The sequence below is a fragment of the Schistocerca cancellata genome, chromosome 9 (assembly GCF_023864275.1).
Source record: "Schistocerca cancellata isolate TAMUIC-IGC-003103 chromosome 9, iqSchCanc2.1, whole genome shotgun sequence".
Classification (NCBI taxonomy): domain Eukaryota; kingdom Metazoa; phylum Arthropoda; class Insecta; order Orthoptera; family Acrididae; genus Schistocerca; species Schistocerca cancellata.
The window spans coordinates 103,681,729-103,708,787 of record NC_064634.1 but is presented as its reverse complement, the minus strand read 5'-3'; positions in this window follow the sequence as shown (position 1 = coordinate 103,708,787).

The window sequence follows — 27,059 nt, the reverse complement described above, 5'->3', positions numbered from 1 at the left end:
AGGTTGGTACGGCATGTTCTGAGGCATCAAGGAATCACAAATGTAATATTGGAGGGCAGCGTGGACGGTAAAAATCGTAGAGGGAGACCAAGAGATGAATACACTATGCAGATTCAGAAGGATGTAGGTTGCAGTAAGTACTGGGAGATGAAGAAGCTTGCACAGGATAGAGTAGCATGGAGAGCTGCATCAAACCAGTCTCAGGACTGAAGACCACAACAACAACAACAGCAACATTTCTGCAGAGGACATGTAACGTCTTACTGATCCATGCCAGATCTGAGTTAAGGAACGGCTATTGTCGCTAGAAAGAAAGAGCTATGGCCGCTACTTGTAAATTATATGAAGCAACTGAGTTTAATGCCCTGCTTTAAGTGGTTTTATAGTCATTGAGACTAAGCATATTGAAGAAAGCTCTATGTGAGTAATAACTGGGGAATAATGAAATCAGTGGCCACTAGACTGACAGTTCTAGAAGTTATTGCTGCTAACGTTTGGTTTGGTGGTACATGTTCAGTGTGTAACTAACTTAAAACCCCTCTATGTGGTGTGTGTCAATCCTGGTAAATGTGATTTCATTGTATAGTGAAGTCTTGGTATTTGGTGTTCACATATTGAAAGATGATTTTTTGAATCTGTCGCCACACGACAGTGAGTTCTGAGCGGGTTTTATAATCATTATAAAAAGAAGTTTCAATCAGCAGAATAACTGTAATGCTACTTAACTGTAGCTCTTACCAAAGATTTATAATATCAAGTAACTTGGGGAGTTCATGTGTTTGCTCAATTTGTTATTTTATTGACTCCATTTGTAAGCTTGGTCACTTTCTGATTTTATTGATTATGTGTTTAACCCCCTTTCATTCCAATAGAGTAATACGAAGTTTTGAGCATTGGAACATCTATATCTCATATCTGTCTAGTACTAGCGCGTAGCGAGACGCTTTCGGAACTTGGAGGAAAATACTGTGGACCACGGGATGGATATAGAAAAGGCTGTGAACGATCACAAAGGGCAGCGAGTGTTTACAGGTGGCATAGTGCGACTGCTTCATGAAAATCCAATCAAATCAGCATCTCCTAAACTCCATAGTGTGTAAGTCACGGACTGTGTTTACTTATACATTATTTTGAAACCTTACTATATATCTTAGTGCCTCTGCTGTTTTGTACATAATTTGTATGCAGCGGGACGTATATGTCCCAGGAAACTTGGTAGAACGTAGAAAACACTTGTGTGTTGCATATGAAAGCCATCTTCAAATGTTATGTTGAAAACGTGTGTGCGATATTTCATGGTTTTCATTGTCAGGGGAATAAATGGGTTTTGGTACAGATTTTTGTACGTTTTCGTCTTTGCCATCCTGCAACAATAATTCTATAATTAAAAATTTGACCCAGAAATCCTAGTTCACATGAAAATGTGGCTCTACTTAGATCTGTGGGAACCATGTGACCCACTTCACCAAACTTCAAAACCGGTCATGTAAAAATTTTTTGGGAACTGAAGGTGTGTTGTTTATCACAAAGGAAGACAGTTTTTGACCTTTTATTTTTTAAATATATGAAAATAGTTTTTGACCGTGAAAGGGTTAAAAGGGGCATACCTTACAGCTGCGCGTGTTGTTGATGGTTGTAATCTTCCCTTCTCACACATCACTATTAAACCTCTATGACTTTACACAAATTTTGAAAGCTTCGAGAGCCATAAGATATACGAAAGAATAACTTTTTACTTATCTTCATTATCTCGTTGTTGTTGTTGATGGTTCAAAGTCTTGTCTAGGGGTACATTCTTGCTGCTGGAATTTCGATTTTGTAGGTCCTTGATGACTAAATAACTCATGAAGATTTGCCTGTATTATTCTTGAATTTTATTCTTTGTCACATATTTCAGCATCACGCCGTTTTTACACTTTCTACATAAAAAAAACAAAGTCGAAAAACGTCTACTTCCATCAGAGGCATACCAACCACTACTTACATTCTGCCGAACTCACAATTTCCAGAGAGTTTACAAAGCAAAAGAGTGTGCAAATTTTCTTTACCAAAGAGGAATGTTCCCTAAAATATATCATTATTTTGTAAATCAATCTAGAAAGAAATGTAGTAGTTAGCGTTAGATTGTGCAATTAATAATATGAATTTTAAGTATACCAGAAATTTCGTAATTTCAAATTTTATTAAAAGAACAATAATTTTAACTGCTAGTACATATCGATTGTAACACATAAATTTCTTTTTTATACATTTTAGCCGGAAATGTAATACATCGTATACAAAATCATAAGAATTCTTTTAATGAAACAGCTGAGATAATTTTAACCTATGCAAGAATCGATACTACACACGCTATCGATTATCTCTATAAAAAAAAGGTAATGTTAGAGGAGGGTGATCCGCTATATGGTTCATGAGTAGTTACTCACGTTTCTATCACAAAACGAGAAAAAGTACACGTATCTAAAATAATGATGAATCAGAAAATATTTGAATGGACGAATCAATTCAACAGCAGTTAAATAAGGTGGAAGAATATTCCAGAACCAGGAAATCACAAGCAATGAAAAATAACTCAGAGCGGGACAAAAAAGGGTTAGGTATTTTTTCAATTATTGCAGGTATTGATAGAAATATTTGAAAAGCAAAGTTAAATGCCACAATTTGAGGGCAATGAGAGATCATGTGAAACTGGTCGAGGGTGCGAAACCTCAGCCACTTTTCAAACCTACTGTTCTCACTTCATTTTTTTTTTCTTTTTTGTGGCCGTTTCAATTTTTTCCCAATATTTTATTTATCTCGGTTTGTAGCTCTGACAGGGGCACAAAAAGGCGGCTGTATATGAAAGTAAGCAGACCACAGTATTGTTAATTGAACAGACTGCTGCGCCGTATCAAACGGGCTGCATTTATCCGCCGGTTATTGGCTTTTAAATTGCGGACAATCCCAGTCGTAAACCTTGGCGATACGCGGGCGGCTGTGGTCGACCGCGCTGGGGCGGCGCGGTCTGCGCAGCACCACTGTGCGTGGGCGGCAGCAGGCGTTCCGTCCGGAAAATCAAACGGACGAGCGGCCGCCGGCAGTGGGCCATATTGTGTGTGAGTGCGTGTCCAACCAGCGGACACACGGACGCCAGCCCCTCCGCTCCACTGTGCGGTGGCACAGACGTTTTGTTCGCTTTACGAACTACGAGGACAATCCGGAAAATGACGTAGCGTGGGGCACGGAAAGTAGCGAAAGGCGTCGGAGGGGGGTGGGAGGAACAACAGCTACATTGAGTCACGTGGTATGTCGATGTCCCTGATGCCCATTTGCACTGAGGTAAGTTGTAGCCAGGACGTGCAATGATTCGTGCATGCTACTCGGAACACAGGCGTAAGGACAAATGCCGCATGTGGCGATGTGCCATGCTACACTTTGCCACTTGTTTCCAGCTGCATGCCGTCCGGGTAACCAAATTGAGGGCATATTAAAAAAAAGTGAAAAAATACAGGATAAGTGAGTAAAAATCAGGGTACGGTAAAATTATTTTCATGTAGTATTTATAATACTTGCATGAATATCAAGAACTTTGATGGAAACCCATTTTTTAAGCAAAGAAGGGAGGGCAGAAAGGTGGAAGGAGTATATAGAGGGTCTATACAAGGGCGATGTGCTTGAGGACAATATTATGGAAATGGAAGAGGATGTAGATGAAGATGAAATGGGAGATAGGATATTGCGTGAAGAGTTTGACAGAGCACTGAAAGACCTGAGTCGACACAAGGCCCCCGGAGTATACATCACTCCATTAGAACTACTGACTTGGGAGAGCCAGTCCTGACAAAACTCTACCATCTGGTGAGCAAGATTTATGAGACAGGCGAAATACCCTCAGACTTCAAGAAGAATATAATAATCCCAATCCCATAGAAAGCAGGTGTTGACAGATGTGAAAATTACCGAAATATCAGTTTAATAAGTCAAGGCTGCAAAATACTAACGCGAATTCTTTACGGACGAATGGAAAAATTGATAGAAGCCGACCTCTGGGAAGATCAGTTTGGATTCCGTAGAAATGTTGGAACACGTGAGGCAATACTGACCTTACGACTTATCTTAGAAGGAAGATTAAGGAAAGGCAAACCTACATTTCTAGCATTTGTAGACTTAGAGAAAGCTTTTGACAATGATGATTGGAATACTCTCTTTCAAATTCTGAAGGTGGCAGGGGTAAAATACAGGGAGTGAAAGGCTATTTACAATTTGTACAGAAAGCAGATGACAGTTAGAAGAGTCGAGGGCATGAAAGGGAAGCAGTGGTTGGGAAGGGAGTGAGACAGGGTTGTAGCCTATCCCCGATGTTATTCAATCTGTATATTGAGCAAGCAATAAAGGAAACAAAAGTTCTGAGTAGGTGTTAAAATCCATCGAGAAGAAATAAAAACTCTGAGGTTCGCCGATGACATTGTAATTCTGTCAGAGACAGCAAAGGACTTCGAAGAGCAGTTGAACGGAATGGACGATGTCTTGAAAGGAGGGTATAAGATGAAAATCAACAAAAGCAAAACGAGAATAATGGAATGTAGTCGAATTAAGCCGGGTGATTCTGAGGGAATTAGATTAGAAAATGAGACACTTACAGTAGTAAAGGAGTTTTGCTATTTGGGGAGCAAAATAAGTGATGATGGTCGAAGCAGAGAGGATATAAAATGTAGACTGGCGATGGCAAGGAAAGCATTTCTGAAGCAGAAAAATTTGTTAACATCGAGTATAGATTTAAATGTTAGGAAGTCGTTTCTGAAAGAATTTGTATGGAGTGTATGGAAGTGAGACATGGATGATAAATAGCTTAGACAAGATGAGAATAGAAGCTTTCGAAATGTGGTGCTACAGAAGAATGCTGAAGATTAGATAGGTAGATCACATAACTAATGAGGAAGTATTGAATAGAATTGAGAGAAGTGGAGCTTGTGGCTCAGCTTGACTAGAAGAAGGGATTGGTTGGTAGGACATGTTCTGAGACATCAAGGGATCACCAATTTAGTATTGGAGGGCAGCGTGGAGGGTAAAAATCGTAGAGGGAGACCAAGAGATGAATACACTAAGCAGATTCAGAAGGATGTAGGTTGCAGTAAGTACTGGGAGATGAAGAAGCTTGCACAGGATAGAGTAGCATGGAGAGCTGCATCAAACCAGTCTCTGGACTCAAGACCACAACACAACAATAACAGTATTTATAACAATTTATTTTCACTTAATCTGACATTCCGGTTGATGAGAGGTTAACAGAAGTACTGCATGTACAATATGGTTGCAGATAGTTAAAGGAGAGTGTCATGAATCCAAGCAACGATCCCTGTCAGAAGCAGTGAAGTGTCAGGCCTAATACATTCTAACACAAAGGATGACACGCAACGAAGGAATTGTCCCAGTGGGTTGGAAATCATTTCATGTGATGTACATATAGAGACAAACTAATGCGTAAAATTTCACAAATATGGGAAGATTTATTCAGGGGAAAGACCTTCACAAATAGAGCGAGACGGCAACGCGTTGGTGCACCTCTGGTCCTGACTCAAGGAGTTACTCCGGTTGGCATTGATTGAGAGAGTTGTAGGGCGTCCTCCTGAGGGATATGGTGCCAACTTCTATCCAATTGGCGAGTTAAAAAGAACACCTGTTAAGACTTCAGGGAATAACTTCCATGGTACTGGAGGGAGCTGTAGAGGGCAGAAACTGTAGAGGAAGATTGGAACACACTACGGCCGCATCAAACCAGTCATAAGATTGATGACTCAAAAAAGAAGAAAGAAAGTCAAAATCCCAAAGCGTTTTTTGGATGGCCCTGCCCATAATTCTCCAAACGTTTTCTAATGGGGGCTGATCCGGCTACCTTGCTGGACAAAGTAGGGTTCGGCAAGTGCGAAGTCAGGCAGTAGAAACTCTCGCTGCGTGCGGGCGGGCATTATCTTGCTGAAACGTAAATCTAGGATGGCTTGCCATGAAGAACAACAAAACAAGGCGCAGAACACCGTCGACGTGGCGCTGTGCTGTACGCGTGCGGCGGATGACAACCAAAGGGGTCCCTCTGTCAAAAGAAATCGAACCCCAGAGCATCACTCCTGACTGTCTGGCTGTACGGTGGGTGGCAATCAAGTTAGTGGCCGAGCGGTTCTAGGCGCTTCACTCTGGAACCGTGCTGCTGTTACGGTCTCAGGTACGAATCCTGCCTCGGCCCTTAGGTTAGTTAAGTTTAAGTAGTTCTAAGTCTAGAGGACTGATGACTTCAGATGTTAAGTCCCATAGTGCTTAGAGCCATTTGAACCATTTGAATCAAGTTAGTATCCCACTGCTCTTCGGAGCGTATCTAGACACGTCTTTGGCCTGTAATCTCAGTATCTTGACTAGAATTGTCTTCAGTGATGAGCCCCGCTTCGAACGTAGCCCCGATGACTAGCGAAACAGTTCTCTAAGTGAGGTGGTCGCGTATGCAGAGGCGCAGCCCTGCGTATACAACACTTCCTTTCCCCTCCATCTATCGCTTTTATACGTTCTTGTGAAACAGCGCTGATGAAGAAGGCGAAACATGTTTTTTGCACTGTAAGTAGGTGACAGAGCTGCACATTTTATCTTTGACCATAACAACCGGGATCTCACATCCAGTAGGAATAAAATCGAAGTTCAAGAGGTGAAGCGTATTTGCAAGTAAGTGAAAATACTTGGAAACAAGAACTAATGAGATGTATGTAACGAATGCCAACGGCCTTGCCGCAGTGGTAACACCGGTTCCCGCCAGACCACTGAAGTTCAAAAAATGTGTGTGAAATCTTATGGGACTTAAGTGCTAAGGTCATCAGTCCCTAAGCTTACACACTACTTAACCTAAATTATCCTAAGGACAAACACACACACTCATGCCCGAGGGAGGACTCAAACCTCCGCCGCGACCAACCACACAGTCCATAACTGCAGCGCCCTAGACCGCTCGGATAATCCCGCGCTGTCGGTATCACATGGGTGGGTCGCCGTCCGGGTCTGCCGAGCGCTTTTGGCAAGCAGGGTGCGCTCAGCCCTTCTGAGACCAATTAGGAGCTTATTGGCTGAGAAGCAGCGGCACCGCTCTCGTAAACTGACAACGGCTGGCAGGCGGTGTGTTGTTGCTTGGTTGTTTTGGGGAAGTAGACCATACAGCGAGGTCATCGGTCTCAACGGATTAGGGAAGGACGGGGAAGGAAGTCGGCCGTGCCCTTTCAAAGGAACCATCCCGGCATTTGCCTGGAGAGATTTAGGGATATCACGGAAAACCTAAATCAGGATGGCCGGACGCGGGATTGAACCGTCGTCCTCCCGAATGCGAGTCCAGTGTCTAACCACTCCGCCACCTCGCTCGGATGGCGGTGTGTTGACCACATGTCCCTCTGTACCCGCATATGGTGACGCCTAAGAGCTGAAGATGAGACGGCGGCCTGTCAGAGTGTAGTGTCTTCAAGGCCAGTTCGGACATTGTTTTGGTACTGAATAATTACATCAAATTTATGTCATACAAAATACAATGTAGGCAAAATAGTGATTGAGAAAGCAGAGGAAGTTTGGCTTTGCTGGCCAGGGTGGCCGAGCGGTTCTAGGCGCTACAGTCTGCAACCGCGCGACCGCTGCAGTCGCAGGTTCGAATTCTGCCTCGGGCTTGGATGTGTGTGATGTCCTTAGGTTATTTAGGTTTAAGTAGTTGTAAGTTCTAGGGGACTGATGACCTCAGAAGTTAAGTCCAATAGCGCACAGAGCCATTTGAACTATTTTTTAAGTTTGGCTTTCGCTTGAAATTAAATTCCATCATAAGAAAAAAACGATGTAATATACGAGCAGTTACAAAAAGTTCATTTCCATGCAGGAAATGCCCAACATAGTGCCACATGGGACAAAAGTAAACCTGAAACAGACGAATGATGACAGCACGAACTGCTAAAAATTATAAATTCTCAAGATAAGACGTCAGAGAGATTACAGTGGCAGGAAAATGACTGTAGAATTGAGAGAGCACAACAAACAGGTCGAGTCCTTTGCCTCAGAGTCGTTAACGAAGTTGACATGAGACGAGCTTAAGTTTGAGGTCTCAAATTTAATACACAACCAGATTTTACTAAATAAATCGTGAAGAAACTGATTGTAGCAACTAAAATCACAGCATATACTAAATTATGTACACAACTGGCCACTAAAATTGCTACACCAAGAAGAAATGCATATGATAAACGGGCATTCATTGGACAAATATATTATACTAGAACTGGCATGTGATTTCATTTTCACGCAATTTGGGTGCATAGATCCTGAGAAATCAGTACCCAGAACAACCACCTCTGGCCGTAATAACGGCCTTGATACGCCTGGGCATTGAGGCAAATAGAGCTTGGATGGCGTGTACAGGTACAGCTTCCCATGCAGCTTCAAGACGATACCACAGTTCATCGAGAGTAGTGACTCGCATATTGTGACGAATTAGTTGCCCGGCCACCATCTACCAGACGTTTTCAGTTGGTGAGAGATCTGGAGAATGTGCTGCCCAGGGCAGCAGTCAAACATTTTCTGTATCCAGAAAGACCCGTAAAGGACCTGCAACATGCGGTCGAGCATTATCCAGCTGAAATATAGGGTTTCGCAGGGATCGAATGAAGGGTGGAGCCACGGGTCGTAACACATCTCAAATGTAACGTCCACTGTTCAAAGTGCCCTCAATGCGAACAAGAGGTGACAGAGACGTGTAACCAATGGCACCCCATACCATCACGCTGGGTGGTACGCCAGTATGGCGATGACGAATACACGCTTCCAATGTGCGTTCACCGCTATGTCGCCAAACACGGATGCGACCATCATGATGCTGTAAGCAGAACCTGGATTCATCCGAAAAAATGACGTTTTGCCATTCGTGCATCCAGGTTCGTTGTTGAGTACACTATCGCAGGTGCTCCTGTCTGTGATGCAGCGTCAGGGGTATCCGCAGCCATGGTCTCCGAGCTAATACACCATGCTGCTGCAAACGTCGTCGAACTGTTCGTGCAGATGGTTGTTGTCTTGCAAAGGTCCCCATCTGTTGACTCAGGGATCGAGACGTGGCTGCACGATCCGCTACAGCCATGCGGATAAGATGCCTGTCATCTCGACAGCTAGTGAGACGAGGCCGTTGGGATCCAGCACGGCGTTCCGTATTACCCTCCTGAACCCACCGATTCCATGTCCTGCTAACAGTCATTGGATCTCGACCAACGAGAGCAGCAATGTCGCGATACGATAAACCGCAATCGCGATAGGCTACAATCCGACCTTTATCAAAGTCGGAAGCGTGATGGACGCATTTCTCCTCCTTACACGGGGCATCACAACAACGTTTCACCAGGGAACGCCGGTGAACTGCTGTTTGTGTATGAGAAATCGGGTAGAAACTTTCCTCATGTCAGCACGTTGTAGGTGTCGCCACCGGCGCCAACCTTGTCTGAATGCTGTGAAAAGCTAATCATTTGCATATCACAGCATCTTCTTCCTGTCGGTTAAATTTCGCGTCTATAGCACGTCATCTTCGTGGTGTAGCAATTTTAATGGCCAGTAGTGTAAGTTGAAGCGACAAACGAATGTGGGAGATAAATTGGTTAGAGCCATTACGCCGTATTTGTTGATGGAACAACCTATTGGTGTACTGCCAGTGCCCGCATCTCGTGGTCGTGCGGTAGCGTTCTCGTTTCCCACGCCCGGGTTCCCGGGTTCGATTCCCGGCGGGGTCAGGGATTTTCTCTGCCTCGTGATGGCTGGGTGTTGTGTGCTGTCCTTAGGTTAGTTAGGTTTAGGTAGTTCTAAGTTCTAGGGGACTGATGACCATAGATGTTAAGTCCCATAGTGCTCAGAGCCATTTGAACCATTTGTACTGCCAGTCCATGGTGCAAAGCGGGCACAATGTTTCGGCGACAGACACGTCGCCATCGTCAAATGCGTTGCCTACGCTTTAGGAGTGATTTAAAATGGACTGACCGTATAACAGGAATCGTTGGTAAAGCATGTGCCACACTGACACTGGAAGAATCCTATGGAAGTGTAGTCCGGAAACAAAGGAAGTTGGTTACAGTACACTTGTTCGCCCACCGCTTGAATACTGCTCACCGGTTTGGGATCCGTACCAGATAGGGTTGATAGAAGAGATAGAGAAGATCCAACGGAGAGCAGCGCGCTTCGTTACAGGATCATTTAGTAATCGCGAAAGCGTTACGGAGATGATAGATAAACTCAAGTGGAAGACTCTGCACGAGAGACACTCAGCAGCTCGGTACGGGCTTTTGTTGAAGTTTCGAGAACATACTTTCATCGAGGGGTCAAGCAGTATATAGCTCCCTCCTACGTATATCTCGCGAAGAGACTATGAGGATAAAATCAGAGAGATTAGTGCCCACACAGAGGCATACCGACAATCTTTCTTTCCACGAACAATACGAGACTGGAATAGAAGGGAGAACCGATAGAGGTACTCAAGGTACCCTCCGCCACACACCGTCAGGTGGCTTGCGGCGAACGATGTAGATGTAGATGTAGATGTAGGTGTAGATGTGACCTCCTGGGTTAACGCTGCCGACTTACATCCCCTTCCACAGCGTAGACTAACAAGCCGGCAGTCGCAGGGCACTGACTGTCAAAGAATAGTGGCATGGAATACGAACGCACAACCATTTTAGCGCAGACGACCAAATGCTGGGGCAGTTTCGTTAGGGAAGAGATCGAAATTCGTGCCAGGAATATCCTTATCAGTCGGAACTGCCGCTATAATCTCAGCAAGGCTTGGGAACCTGCACGCTCAGCAGAAATAAAGATCTGGCCACCAAGGCGGACAGTGCAACTACATCGATTCTATCAAGGACGCCGTAGCAAACAGTTTCCGTGACTGCCGACGTGGCGGGAGGGGATATAAGTCAGGCGTGCGACCTGAGATAAGTTCTCGAATAATGGTCAAACTCTTATTACTGATACTTTCACTTGGGGACACATATCAGGAGATTCCAGGTTCAAATCCTGGCAGAGTCGCCAAGTGAAAGTATCTAACCAAAATTGTATCCTATTATTCTGTGAAAGTATCAGTGATAAAATTGTTCTAAATTAATTATTCAGCAAACCTGCTAGTGACACGAGGCCGTTCTGATCCAGCACGGCGTTCCGTATTACCCTCCTGAACCCACCGATTCCATTTAAAAAAAAAAAGAAAAAAAAAGAAAACCTGCATCTGACTACGTCTGTGAACTTGTTTCTTGCACTTCCCCTTTTTCCGAGAAATGCAACATGTATTTGAATCAGCAATAAAATTTAAGAGAATAAAACCGTTTGTGCAGTGGCATTAAGATGGTACTGGAAAATTAACTTTTGGCCCTGATGTTTACTTGGTTCTTTCATTGGTGGGTAACTTTAGTTTACTACTCATTTTCATATTCAGTACAAGCAAAGGATGTGGATTCAGGCTGTTACATTTGAACCCAATGTTGATCTCAATATATATTGTTAAAATTTTAAGTCATACACAAAACCTACCATTTCAAACATTTTCGTAGAATGAATCACTCTTACAAAAAATTTTTACAAAACACTTACTGCGTCAAACCTTGGACATACAAATCCTAACTCTGAACATCATCTAACAAAAACCAATTTAAAAATGATTATATATCTTCTCTCATTTACGTGCTAAAGTTTGGTCAGGGGCAGCAACCTACCTTAACGCTGTCACCACACGTCTGCTTCCTCCGCGCACCTAGCTGCGACCCTCTGGTATTTTACTACGTGCGCCCGGCTTTCTTAACTGTCAAAGATCCTCCTACTCAAAGATATTATTCTCGTTCCACCTTGTGGTTGGCAACTACCGTTTATTTTCTGGAGCTACCCTGATCAGACCTTAGCACATACCTTTCAATCTAGAAGAAAATACTGATTATCCTGCAATACTCCACGGATGAAATCTTATACCGCAAGTGCTGTGTGTACAAGAAGCTGCTTCGACCGATGGCAAGAAAAGGTACACCGATCAGAACATTATGACCACCTACCTAGTAGCCAGTTTGTCCACCTTTGGGACGGGTAACAGCAGCGACGAGTCGTGGCCTTAGTAGTTCGCTGGAGGGAGTTGGCGCCACATAGACATACGCACAAGTCACCCAACTCTTGTTAATTCCGCAGAGGGCGCCGATGAGCTATGATTCCAAGTTGAATCACATCCCAAATGTTTTCGATTGGATTCAGATCAGGCAAGTTGGGAGGGGGGAGGGGGAGGAGAAGGTCAGCGTATCAATTGGAACTCTCCACTGTGTTCCTATAATCATTCCATCACACTTCTCGCCTTGTGACATGGAGCATTATCTTGATGAAACATGCCACTGCCATCGGGAAAAGTATCGTCATGATGGGGCGGACTACGACAGTGTACGATACTCCTTGGCCGTCATGATGCCCTGCAAGAGCTCCACTCGACCCGTGAATATTTCCCAGAGTGTTATGGAGAGGCCGCCATCTTGTCTACATACTGCAGTACAGGTGTCAAGGAGCTGTTGCCCTGGTAGACGACGCTCTCCCATCGGCATGATGGAGAAGATATCGGGATTCGTCAGACCGTGCAACGCTTTGCCACTGCACCTAGGTCTAGTGCTGATTGCCACGTGCCCATTTCAGTCGTAGTTGCCGATGTCGTAGAATTAACATTGGCATATGCATGGGTCATCGGTTGCGGACGTCTATTGCTTGGAGTGTTCGATGCACTGTTTGCTTAGACACACCTGAACTCTGACCAGCATTAAAGTCTGATGTTACACTGCTGGCCATTAATATTGCTACACCAAGAAGAAATGCAGATGATAAATGGATATTCATTGCACAAATATATTAGAACTGACATGAGATTACATTTTCACGCAATTTGGGTGCATAGATCCTGAGAAATCAGTACCCAGAACAACCACCTCTGGCCGTAATAACGGCCTTAATACGCCTAGGCATTGACTCAAACAGAGCTTGGATGGCGTGTACAGCTGCCCATGCAGCTTCAACATGATCTCACAGTTCATCAAGAGTAGTGACTGGTGTATTGTGAAGAGCCAGTTGCTAGACCACCATTGACCAGATGTTTTCAGTTGGTGAGAGATCTGGAGAATGTGCTGGCCCGGGCAGCAGTCGAACATTTTTTTGTATCCAGAAAGACCCGTACAGGACCTGCAACATGCGGTCGTGCATTATCCAGCTGAAATGTAGGGTTTCGCAGGGATCGAATGAAGGGTAAAACCACGGGTCGTAACACATCTCAAATGTAACGTCCACTGTTCAAAGTGCCGTCAATGCGAACAAGAGGTGACCGATACGTGTAACCAATGGCACCCCATACCATCACGCCGGGTGATACGCCAGTATGGCGATGACGAATACACGCTTCCAATGTGCGTTCACCGCGATGTCGCCAAACACGGATGCGACCATCATGATGCTGTAAAGAGAACCTGGATTCATCCGAAAAAAATGACGTTTTGCCATTCGTGCACCCAGGTTCGTCGTTGAGTACATCATCGCAGGCGCTCCTGTCTGTTGTTCAAAAATGGTTCAAATGGCTCTGAGCACTGTGCGACTTAACTTCTGAGCTCATCAGTCGAACTTAGAACTCATTAAACCTAATCACCCTAAGGACATCACTCACATCCATGCCCGAGGCAGGATTCGAATCTGCGACAGTAGCGGTTGCTCGTTTCCAGACTGTAGCGCCTAGAATCGCACGGCCACTCCGGCCGGCTCCTGTCTGTGATGCAGCGTCAAGGGTAACCGCAGCCATGGTCTTCGAGCTAATAGTCCATGCTGTTGCAAACGTCGTCGAACAGTTCGTGCAGATGGTTGTTGTCTTGCAAACGTCCCCATCTGTTGACTCAGGGATCGAGATGTGGCTGCACGATCCGTTACAGCCATGCGGATAAGATGCCTGTCATCTCGACTGCTAGTGATAGGAGGCCATTGGGATCCTGCACGGCGTTCCGTATTACCCTCCTGAACCCACCGATTCCATAGTCTGCTAACAGTCATTGTATCTCAACCAACGCGAGCAGCAATGTCGCTATACGCAATCGCAATCGCGATAGGCTACAATCAGACCTTTATCAAAGTCGGAAACGTGATGGTACACATTTCTTCTCCTTACACGAGGCATCACAACAACGTTTCACCAGGCAACGCCGATCAACTGTTGTTTATGTATGAGAAATCGGTTGGAAACTTTCCTCATATCAGCACGTTGTAGGTGTCGCCACCGGCGCCAACCTTGTGTGAATGCTGTGAAAAGCTAATCATTTGCATATCACAGCATCTTCTTCCTGTCGGTTAAATTGCGCGTCTATAGCACGTCATCTTCGTGGTGTAGCAATTTTAATGAATTTTAATGGTCATTAGTGGTGTTCCGCCACAGTTCGCCGTCTGTCATGGTGTACCAGAATGTCCAGCCTCCGACGTCACACATCATTTGTAATGAGGGATGGCAGCCCAACCCCACGACGCCTGGACGTGGTTTCACCTCGGTTTAGCCACGTGTTGAAGACATTCACCACATAAGTCGTCCAGTTTCCGAAATGCTGGTGCGCAGCCTCCGGGCCACCGCAGTGTTCCCTCGGTGAAACTCAGATAGATCGCGCGCCTTCCCCATTCTACACAGGGACACCACGCCCACTGGTAAAACATGCAGCGCGCGTGTGCCTGACTAGCAGTCATTCGTCGCCAAAGATGACGCTGATATCGCCTGTACTCGTTTATATCGTTAGTAGCTCTATGGTCGCGATGTTCTGGCTGATCAGCCTAAGTTACTGGAATTGCAAATAAATTTACGGATCTGCACGGTAAAACTGAATTCACTGTATAACAGTAAAAAATAGTGAACTGCAATTTCTCGATCTGAATTCCATGAAGCAAGATGGCAAGCGTGCCTTCAAAGGATACAGGAAACTGACAGCTACGTACATTTTGATATATAATAACTCTGGTCATCAAAATAGCCAAAAACTTTCTGCCTTTCGCTGCTTATTAGATACAGCAACAAATGGCACACGATTGCATATGAGAACGCCACGCAGAATACTAAGAGGGTCACCACCCCATAATTCTTTACCTCAGAAAGTGTCTGAGATCTTTAAAGGCTTTTTTAGTTGAAACCACGTTTTGAAGTTACAGTATTTTACGATTTAAACTAAGAAACAACTTAAAACATTAAGTTGTCGGGTAAGAAAGAGTTGATATCTACCAAATTCAGTATAACTTTATTGAAGTGAACTACATCGTCCAGACTGAGAAGATCTTCAGGTTGACATACAAGGACACAGCGACCCTTTTCGACTAAATAAGTCCGTCGTTGCCATCTTCATTCGTGAAATTGGCCATACTATCCAAGGATTTCAGACTGTCTCGAAGTTTTGCATATACAAGATCAAGTTAGGAAACTAGAGCTACTGGGATAATTTGAGACTGCTATACATAGCCTAAAAACCAAAATAAATTTAATAAATAGCTTACAAGTGGCTCAAACAACTTTTTAAAAACTTTGTAGAGCTTTCTTAAAGTTCGTCCATATTTAGCGACTTCAATTACAGCAATATCGTTGGCAATGTGTTGAATTACCTAGCTTGTCGGTAAAGTTATGCATCATCTGTGTTTGATTTCGTGTTTGCTGTCACGAAGTGCTCATCCACGTTACTTCTGTGTTTGTTCTCTAGATGTGGCTTTCATGGAGGTATACGGGCTGAGCAAGCAGATGGCATGTATGACGCCGCCAATGCTCAGAAAAACACTGGCCATTTCATTTAAGTCTCTTTTATCAGTTGTGAATGATGTGTATGTACAGCATAAGAAGACACTATTGCGAGGGAAGTGACGTTATTACCTTATTGTTTCTATTTATAATTTACCTTAACCGCTCTTAGAGATTCATGCACAGCAGTTCCGATTATGGAGAATTGACCCACTAAAATTTTAGTGTCTCGGTCGTTGATCCGAAATTTTAACTTTTACAAATTCCACGGGTGTAAAAGTAATTTCAGGAGTACTCCATAGAAGTGCGACAAAACTGTTACTGTTTTCCACATATGGGGCCTAATGGATATAAGAGCAGACTTTTTACATGTGATATTTTAATATGTGCACACATCAGTGTGTTGGTTGTTTTCTCTCTGTTGTTTTCTCTCTGCGTCGAACCGTCTTCCCGCTGACACGTTAGATAATTTACTACCTGACATTTTCGTAAGTGCACCACGAAGTAGATTATTCCCGTTGGTATAGAGTGAATATTTTGCGTCCACACTTCGACACCACACTTGCTGCCCAGCTGGAAATAAGCACTAATGGTTTACTCTTGCCATATGTACTTGGATGTACTACCCAACCTAAGAACATACGACTTGTAATAACTAAAGTTATTAGTCTGGAAATGATGTAAACACTGAGGTAATGTCGTTCAGTCTATTGGTCTGCGTCAGACAGCAGCTGACAGCCAGAAGCGAGGAACGGTGGAGAGCTGGGGCCGTGACACATATGAGTGTTATTTTGTCACCACATTGATCTCAAGGAGACTGTGATTTCACCATTGTAATGGGTACTGTGCTGCATTTATCTGTCTGTGTAGTAGTCAGATTTGTGTATTTCTGTTGTTCGTTAGCATTGCTTTGACTGTTTGAGGTGCATCGTTCAGTAGCGGTTGCTTGTCTCTTATTCGATGTGATTCTGTGTGCCCATTCCTGAACTCAATACGGGCTGATATTGGTTGTCTGTCGCTCGTGCCCATTGGTAAAGCCACCCAGGCTATGTTAGATTACTGCCTAAGAAAAATCTGGATACGTTTAAGATACGTTTCTTTTATTAATACATTAATATGTCCATTTGAAGCGGGAATATTACTATTTCTGTATCTGGGACGAAAATTGTTTACGTCTGGTATTAGCTTGAAGAAGTTTTTTGTTATTAAGTGCAAAGGTTGGAGTTTGTTTGCGGTTAGACGTCATGATATATATTATTGCTAATAGAAGAATATTCGGAATATACCTACGCTCGCACATCCCCCAGAGCAAACAACATTCCACTCAAAACGTGCGCTACAAAGCGTCGGGAGCTCATAACGCTGTTCGCAGATTATGCGACTGTCTATAAAAAGGTAGCAACACAAGAAGACTGAAGAGATTTGCAGGAAGACCTGCAGATAGTTGAATGATGCAACGACTGTCAGTTCACCATGAATATAAACAAATGTAACGCACTGTGCATACGTAGAAACAGAACTCCACTAGTGTACAAATACACTATTGACCACAAATTGCGGGAAACATCAATAGCTGTAAAATATGTAGACCATTTGGGCCGCGCAAAACTAACAGTACGAAAAGCAGGTACCGGACTGAGAGTCACAGGAAGGAAAATGTAATTCGTCCACGAAAGAAATGACTTACAAAACACTTGTTCGATCGATTCTTCAGTATTGTTCACCGATCTGGGACCCTTACCAGATAGACGAATAGAAGAGATAGAGAAGATTCAAATAAGAGTGGCGCGTTTCTTCACGACATTGTTTAGCAGACGCGAGAGCGTTACATAGATGGTCAACAAACATCACTGGCAAACCCTACAAGAAAGGCGTTGTGCATCGCGGGGAAGAGATTTACTGTTGTAATTCTTCACACTTTCCTGGCAGTCTGTTAACGTCCTGAGATGTCGGATATTCTACCGTATACCAGCATCGTTCTTGGACAATACTCCGACAACGTGACTCGTTATCGTCATCAGGTAGAACGATCAAGACGAATCGCACTGTCGAAATATTGTCAAAGAACAACGCTGATATCCGGCAGAATACTCGACACTTCATGATTTCAGGTTTACTATTGTAATTCAGAGAGAGTATGATTCGGGAAGAGCCAGACAACATATTAGTTCCTCACAAATATGTCTCGCGAAATGACCACAACAAAAAAATTGGATCAATTAGAGCTAATACAGAGACACATTGACAATAATCCTAGCCACGCGGTTATCGCTAATCGAACAGGGAGGGAGGATCAGTTACACTCATGCTGATAAATTAAGGATAACTGCAGAATGTGGTGCCACACAACGTGGCACTACACAAAACTGGCGCTAATAGCATAGGCACATAGGGAACACACACGACACAGATCTGTAAGTTCACGATAGTGGTGATAAGTTGAGAAAACCGTCCCAAATATAAGTGCTAGAAAACGCCACTGATTCCTGTACACGTACCCCGACGTCAATATGGGATGTGAATTCCATGCACACATACACAGGCCGCACAACGGGTTGGCATACTCTGGATCAAGTGGTCGAGCAGCTGCTGGGGTATAGCCTCCCATTCTTCCACCAGTGCCTGTCGGAGCTCCTGAAGTGTCCTAGGGGTTTGAAGACGTGCAGCGATACGTCGACCGAGAGCATCACAGACGTACTCGATGGGGTTTAGGTCTGGAGAACAGGCAGGCTACTCCATTCGCCTGATAGCTTCTGTTTCAAGGTGCTCATTCACGATGGCAGTGCGGTGGGGTCGTGCGTAATCATCCATCAGTAGGAAGGTGGGACCTACTGCACGCCTGAGAAGGCGGGCATACTGGTGCAAAATGACGTCCCGATACACCTGATCTGCTACAGTTCCTCTGTCAAAGACATGCAGGGGTGTACGTGCACCAGTCATAATCTCACCCCAGACCATCAAACCACGACCTCCATACAGGTCCCTCTCAAGGACATTAAAGGGCTGGTATCTGGTTCCTGGTTCACGCCAGATGAAAACCCGGCGAGAATCACTGTTCAGGCTATACCTGGACTCGTCCGTGAACATAACCTGGGACCACTGTTCCAATGACCATGTACTGTGTTCTTGACACCAGGCTTTACGGGCTCTCCTGTGACCAGGGGTCAGTGGAACGCATCTTACAGGTCTCCGGGCGAATAAACCATGTCTGTTCAGTCCTCTGTAGACTGTGTGTCTGGAGACAACTGTTCCAGTGGCTGCGGTAAGGTCCCAAGCAAGGCTGCCTGCAGTACTCCGTGGCCGTCTGCGGGCACTCATGGTGAGATATCTGTCTTCTTGTGGTGTTGTACACTGTGGACGTCCCGTACTGTAGCACCTGGACACTTTCCCTGTCTGCTGGAATCGTTGCCATAATCTTGAGATCACACTCTGTGGCACACGGAGGGCCCGTGCTACGACCTGCTGTGTTTGACCAGCCCTCAGTCGCCCTAGTAATCTACCCCTCATAACGTCATCAATATGTGTTCTTTGAGCCATTTTCAACACATAGTCAGCATTAGCACGTCTGAGAACGTCTGCACACTTACTCGCTGCACCGTACTCTGACATGCACCAACACACCTCTGCGTATGTGGACTGCTGCCAGCGCCACCCTTCGACGACCGCAGGTCAAATGCACCGCATGGTCATACCCCGAGGTGATTTAAACGCGCTAACCGCCCACCAGAGCGTTGTTTCACCACGTATCAGCATTATCATTAATTTATGAGCATGAGTGTAGTTATGTTTTGTTTTAGGGTGGAAAAACAGCTACGGTCATACTCGCTAGGATGAGTTAGTGATAGCAGATGTACCTTTTGCCACAAACCGTCAGGTGGCTCGTGAAAGGCAGATGTAGATGTAGATGTAGATCATAAATTTAACCTTTTAAGAACTCATCAAATAACACAAAGATATGCTATTAGAATTTTCCTCTGTAACTCTCCCCCAATTTTAAGAAGTGCATGTTTGCCATGAACTGTACAATTTATCCTATATTTTCTACCGGTATTCGTTGCAACTGCAGGCTTCACAGAAAGAACAAAATCTGTTTCTCGACGATACTTAAGCTAGAGCGACACTTTGATAACTTTTACTCTCCACAAGTATGTACTTGTACTACGTACATTTCAGTTCATTTCTCGTACAATTCCACAATATACACTGACAGAGAAAAAGAAGTTGCGCGAGATAAACGAAAATTGGTAGGCGTGTTTCTACATCTGAAAGAGGAAGTGTATTAAAATTTCGTGCCAGTTGCGTAAAAGTTGTGATAGTGGCACCACTACGAGCATGCAAATCAGGTTTGCTTTAAATGCACGCTGTTACGGTCGTGAACGTTTGTTACCTTTCAAATTTGACGTGGTGAGGTGAAGTCATGAGTTCCTTTGAGGCGACAAAGACGCCATCATCAGAAACTCACCGAATTTGAACGAGGTTCTGTAATAGGGCTACGAGAAGCTGGAGTTTCCTTCTGCGATATTGCAGAAAGACTTGCCAGGAATGTAGCCACTTTACGCGACTGTTGGCAGCGGTGGTCACGAGAAGACCGGGCTCCGAATAGCCACGTGGCACTACCCTGGCGGAAGACCGTCGGTGGCTGCGGTGCATCGCTCTGCGTCTGCAGCAGCAGTTCGAGCGGCAATTGGCACCATGACAATATGAACTGTCACAAATAGGCTACTTCAATGACAGCTCCGAGTCAGACGCCCTGTAGCCCTCATTCCACTGACCCCAAACCACCGCCATTGCGACTTCGGTGGTGTCAAGCGAGAGATCATTGGAGGGCAAGGTGGAAGCCTGTTGCGTTTTATGATGAAAGCTGGTTTGCCTGGCTGCCAGTGATGGCGTTGTGTTGGTTAGAAGGAGGCAAGTAGAGGGCCTGCAAACAACCTGTCTGCTTGCTGGACGCATTGGATCTACACCTGGAGTTATGGTATGGGATGCGATATCGTATGGCAGCAGGAGCACTCTCGTGGTTATCAAACGCGCACTGACTGCAAATTTGTACGTGAATCTGATGATTCGGATTGTTGTGTTGCCTTCCATGAACAGAATTCTAGATGTGTTTTCCAACAGAATAACGATCGCCCACATACCACTATTGTAAGCCAGCATGCTCTACAGAGTCTCGACATGCTAGCTTGGCCTGCATGATACAAGATCTGTCTCCAGTCTAGCACATATGGGACATCATCGGACGGCAACCTCAGTGTCAGCCACAAACAGCATTAACCATCCCTGTATTGACCGACCAAAAGGAACAGGCATAGAACTCCCTCCCAGAAACTGACATCCGGCACCTGTACAAGAAAATGCATGCACGTTTCCATACTTGTGTTCAACATTCTCGTAGTTACATCGGTTACTATTGTACCTGTGTGAACTTGCAACGTTAATCACTTAAATGCACTACTGGCCATTAAAATTGCTACGCCACAAAGAAGACGTGCTACAAGTTCGAAATTTAACCGACAGGAAGAGATGCTGAGATATGCAAATGATTATCTTTTCAGAGCATTCACACAAGGTTGGCGCCGGTGGCAACACTTACAACATGCTGACATGAGGAAAGTTTCCAACCGATTTCTCATACACAACCAGCAGTTGACCGGCAATGCCTGGTAAAACGTTGTTGTGGTGCCTCGTGTAAGGAGGAGAAATTCGTACCATCACGTTTCCGACTTTGATAAAGGTCTGATTGTAGTCTATCGCGATTGCGGTTTATCGTATCGCGACATTGCTGCTCGCCTTGGTCGAGATCCAATGACTGATAGCAGAACATGGAATCGGTGGGTTCAGGAGGGTGATACGCAACGCCTTGCTAGATCCAAACGGCATCGTATCACTAGCAGTCGAGATGACAGGCAACTTATCCGCATGGCTGTAACGGATCGTGCAGCCACGTCTCGATCCCTGAGTCAACAGATAGGGACGTTTGCATGACAACAACCATCTGCACGAACAGTTCGACGACGTTTGCAGCAGCACGGACTATCAGCTCGGAGACCATGGCTGCGGTTACCCTTGACGCTGCATCACAGACAGGAGCGCCTGCGATGGTGTACTCAACAACGACACTGGGTGCGCGAATGGCAAAACGTCATTTTTTCGGATGAATCCAGGTTCTCTTTACAGTATCATGATGTTCGCATCCGTGTTTGGCGACATCGCGGTGAACGCACATTGGAAGCGTGTATTCGTCATCGCCATACTGTCGTACCACCAGGCGTGATGGTATGGGGTGCCACTGGTTACACGTCTCGGTCACCTCTTGTTCGCATTGACAGCACTTCGAACAGTGGACGTTACATTTGAGATGTGTTACGACCCGTGGCTCTATCCTTCATTCTATCCCTGCGAAACCCTACATTCCAGCAGGATAATGCACGACCGCATGTTGCAGGTCCTTTACGGGCCTTTCTGGATACAGAAAATGTTCGAGCGCTGCCCTGGCCAGTACATTCTCCAGATCTCTCACCAATTGGAAACGTCTGGTCAACGGCGGCCGAGCAACTGGCTCGTGACAATATGCCAGTCACTACTCTTGATGAACTGTGGTATCGTGTTGAAGCTGCATGGGCAGCTGTACGTGTACGTGCCATCCTTGCTCTGTTTGACTGAATGCCCAGGCGTATCAAGGCCGTTATTACGGCCAGAGGTGGTTGTTCTGGGTACTGATTTCTCAGGATCTATGCACCCAAATTGCGTGAAAATTTAATGACATGTCAGTTCTAGTATAATATATTTGTGCAATGAATACACGTTTATCATCTGCATTTCTTCTTGGTGTAGCAATTTTAATGGCCAGTAGTGTATGTTACCTACAAAGATTTATTCCCGAATTTCTATTATTCTCGATAGATTATTTCTGCCTGTTGGGATTTTTTTCCGTCAATGTATTTTACCAAAGCGGACAGAATTTTCCTTCGTGACGCGTACAGCTTGAACAACACATATCCCTAATGTTCAGTTTTGATTATCATTACATAGTTTTAAACTCATTAAGACGAATTCATTACAAGCCGTTTTACATTGTATCAGCGTATTTGCATTCTAAATGTGTAGAACGCTACACGAAACGATTAACGTTTCCCACTCGGAGATAGGAAAACTCTGCATCTTCAGAGCGTTCTCTCGAGTCTGAAACAGGGAAAGTTTGCGCCGTTGAAGTCGGAGTTCGTAGGCGGGGGGCGGGGTGGGGTTCGACTTGATGTGCCCGTAGGCACGTCCCGAGTCTTGTTTACGTGGGGAGGGGAGTGGGAGGGGGTGCTGTGTCGGGAATTCTGGACAGCGGTTCTCGTTCCCGCTTGATTGCTTCCCCACTACTTCTGTCTGAGGGGAACAGCGAGTCTATAGGAAAGTGGGGTTCCCCCTCCGCCGGGAAATTGCTACAGGAGATCCGAGGCCACATCTGTATTCTAATGCGGACGCGGCGGCGGTAAATAACTCGCGGAGAAGGCAGCCAGCTACCAGACTTTGAGGTTGTTTTAAATTTATTCGCAGAGGTGCAGAAGAACGGTCTCAGTGACAATAACATTTGTGTTACCACTGTTGTATCTCTCGCACGAAGAATTTCTTTTTTTAACAACATTCCTGTAGTCACATTTTTAATGCGTTTGTCTGCTCCGTTACGTGCAAATAATATTATATTAACAGTTTTTGGGTGATGTCTGTCTATGTGATTTTGACTAAATAACGCTTCCGTTGTAATTTAATTTATTGAAGTACCTTCAGTGATAGTTTGTGTTGCTATTTCCCGCGTGTTTCCTTGATGGTCTACTGGTTAAGCTGGTCTTATGCAGTTTGTGTGATGTGCTGATGACGGAGAGTGTTCGTCAGAGACTAGGGTACTGCCAGGAGTGCCCCAGGGGAGTGTGAAGAGACCGGTCTCATTCTCTGTGTACAACAATGGCGGGCTGGTATACCAGGGCTGTTCAAAAAGTGAGGTGACTTCAAACTGCACGGACAACGTGTATTCGACTATCGATCTTTTTTTGTTATGTTGGTACATATGTCCACAGCTTCAAGTGTACAGTATATTTCGTTTGTTTTTGACAGACAGAAATCTTTGACGTGTTTTAGTGTTCTCGGCGATTTTCGATTGCTATAAAAAAGTCGAGCAAAGAATTTGCATCAAATTTTGTGTGAAAAATGGAATCAAGTGCTCTAAAACACTCTAAGTGTTGACAGTGGCATACAGTGAGGCTGCAACAATGTTTAGAAGTGGTGCAAGCTCTTCCAAGATGGCCTAAAAGATGGCAATAACGAACCTCGCTCTGGACGCCCCAGCACATCAACAACAGATAATAAAGTCGAAGCTGTGAAGAAAATTGTTTTGGAAACTCGTCGAGTTAGCGTAAGAGAAGTTTCTGAGGGTGTTGGCAGATCGGTCGGCTGGTGTCATGAACCTTTTCTCGGATGTTTTGCGCATGAGACATGTTACACAGAAGTTTGTTCCAAAACATCTCGATTTTGATGAGAGGAATCGTCGCATGAGCATCGATCAGGAGCTCCCGAATGACGTCAGTGATGATCCTGATTTGCTCAGAAACGTCATAACTGGTGACAAAACATGGATTTACGGATATGGCGTCGAAATCAAAGCCCAGTAGTCCCAATGAAAGCATCCCGGAGAGCCAATACCGAATAAAACATAACAAGTTCGATCAAATGTCGAAGGTTTGCTCACAGTTTTTTTTTCAATGACCGTGGCGCGGTGCATCACGAATTTTTGCCTCACGGTCGTACGGTCAATAAGGAGTATTACCTTCCTTGGCGTTATGCGCCATTCGCGAGAAGCAATGCGCAAAAAACATCCGGAATTGTGGAAAAACACTTCATGGCTTTTGCATTCATCGTTGCTTGTGAGAGATTTTTTGGCCAAAAACAACACAACAGTCATGCCTCAGCCACCATATTCACCGGATTTGGCTCCCTGCGACTTTTTCCTATTCCCAAAGCTGAAGAAACCTGTGAAAGGACGAAGATTTTCAACGATTCAGTGAATAAAAACTGCATCGTTGGAAGTACTCAAGGCTGTACCAAAAAGTGGTTATGAGAAGTGCTTAGAGGGTTAGAAGAAGCGTTGGCACAAGTGTATTGTATCTGAGGGGGGTTGCTTTGAAGGGTACAACATCAATATTGATGAATAAGTAAATATATTTTCAAAAAAATATAAAGTCACTTTACTTTTTGAATATACCTCGTACATCAGTGATCTAGCGAACATGTTTGAGTAGCAATCTGAGGTTGTTTGCTGATGATGCTGTGGAGTTCCGGAAGTTGTTGTCGTTGAGCGACTGTAGGAAGATAGAAGATGACTCAGACAAAATTTCTAGTTGGCGTCATGAAAGGCAGCTAGCTCTGCATGTGGAAAAATGCAAGTTAACACAGATGGATAGGAAAAACAAGCCCGTGATGTTCGAATACGGCGTCGTGGCGTCTTGCTTGACACAGCCACATAGCTTAAATATCCGGACATAGCGTTGTGAAGAGATGTGGACTGGAACAAGAACTAAAGACGTTAGGAAGGAAGGCGAATCGTCAACGTCGGTTTATTGGGAGAAATTTGGGAGAGTGTGGTTTATCTGTAATGGAGATCGCACGACAGACGCTCCTGCGACCTACTGTCGAATACTGCTCACGTGTCTGGGATCCGCACCATGTCAGCAATTTAGACGCGAGCTGCTAGATTTGTTACCGGTAAGTTCGCACAACCTGAAAGTGTCATGGAGGTGCCTTGGGAACTCAAGTGGGTATCCCTGACGGGAAGGCAACGTTCTTCCCGACGAGCTCGGTTGAGGACGTTTAGAGAACCGGCATTTGAAGCTGACTGCAGAACGATTCTTCTGCCGACAACATACATTTCGCGTACGGACCACAAAGATAATATACGAGTAATTAGTGCATCTACGTAGGCATATATACAGTAGTTTTTCGATCTCTCTGCTTGCTAGTGGAACAGGAAAGAAAAAATGACGTAGTGGTACGGGTTACCCTCCACCACGCGCCGTACGGTGACTTGCGGAGTACGTATGTAGATGTAGTTATTTTAATAGTGAAGGCAGATGAGCAGCAAGCACGAAAAGGCACAACAGCCCTAGAATATGCCTCAACAGATTAACGAAAATCGAACTGATTCAGTTGAACATAGACAGACATAATCTAAAAATATTAACATGTATCTATAGCTGTAGAATTATTATATTACACGAGAGCATACCAAATATCATTTCTCGAAGCTATCTGTTTTCGGAAATAACGATATTTTTTCATCACAACTTGAAAAGTCAATTTGTTGTTCTAAAGCCAAACGAAGGTGTCAAATGTAAGTGGTAGGAAGGAAGGTGATAGATCACGCGACCGCATCCCCTGCACGCGGTACCTTATGGATCGGAGAAGCGATCACTGTGGTACTATTTGTTTGTGACCCATCCACTATACGAGAATTTGGCAGTTTTTAGTCCATGACATACCGGTTTTAGCGACGTCTTGTTTTGACGGACGACGAATGTTGGGAAAAAATATTCCGAGCTTTTTCTCTCTGTTTTAATCATACGTCGGCTGAAGATGTGACTTTAACGCCACGAAACAGGTAGTTGTACAGTAATAAAGGACCAAAATACAGCAGAAGCGGTTATTAATACCCAAGAAGGAAGATTAGTTTTAACGTCTCATGGACGACGAGGTATTAGGCGTTGGCTCAGACTGGTGAAAGACAGGGAAGGAAGTCCATCATTTTATTCTTAAATGAATCATCCCAGAATTTAACTTCATAGGTTCTGCATCCTAGAAGAACATCCATATTTCTTAAGCAACTTCACAGTCTAGGGTCGAAGACATATTTTACCATTGTTAGGTACATCATGTGATCAGAAGTATTCGGACACCCCCAGAAACATACGTTTTTCGTATTAGGTGCATTCTGCTGCCACCTACTATCAGGTACTCCATATCAGAGACCTCAGTAGTCATTAGATATCGTGAGAGAGCAGAATGGGGCGCTCTGCGGAACTAACTTTAAACGGGTCAGGTGAAAGAGTGTCACTTGCGTCATACGTCTGTACGAGAGATTTCCACACTCCTAAACATCCCTAGGTCCATTGTTTCCAATGTGGTAGTGAAGTGGAAACGTAAAGGGACACGTGCTGCACAAAAACGTACAGGCCGACCTCGTCTGTTGACTGACAGAGGCCGCCGACAGTTGAAGAGGGTCGTAATGTGTAATAGGCAGACATCCAACCAGACC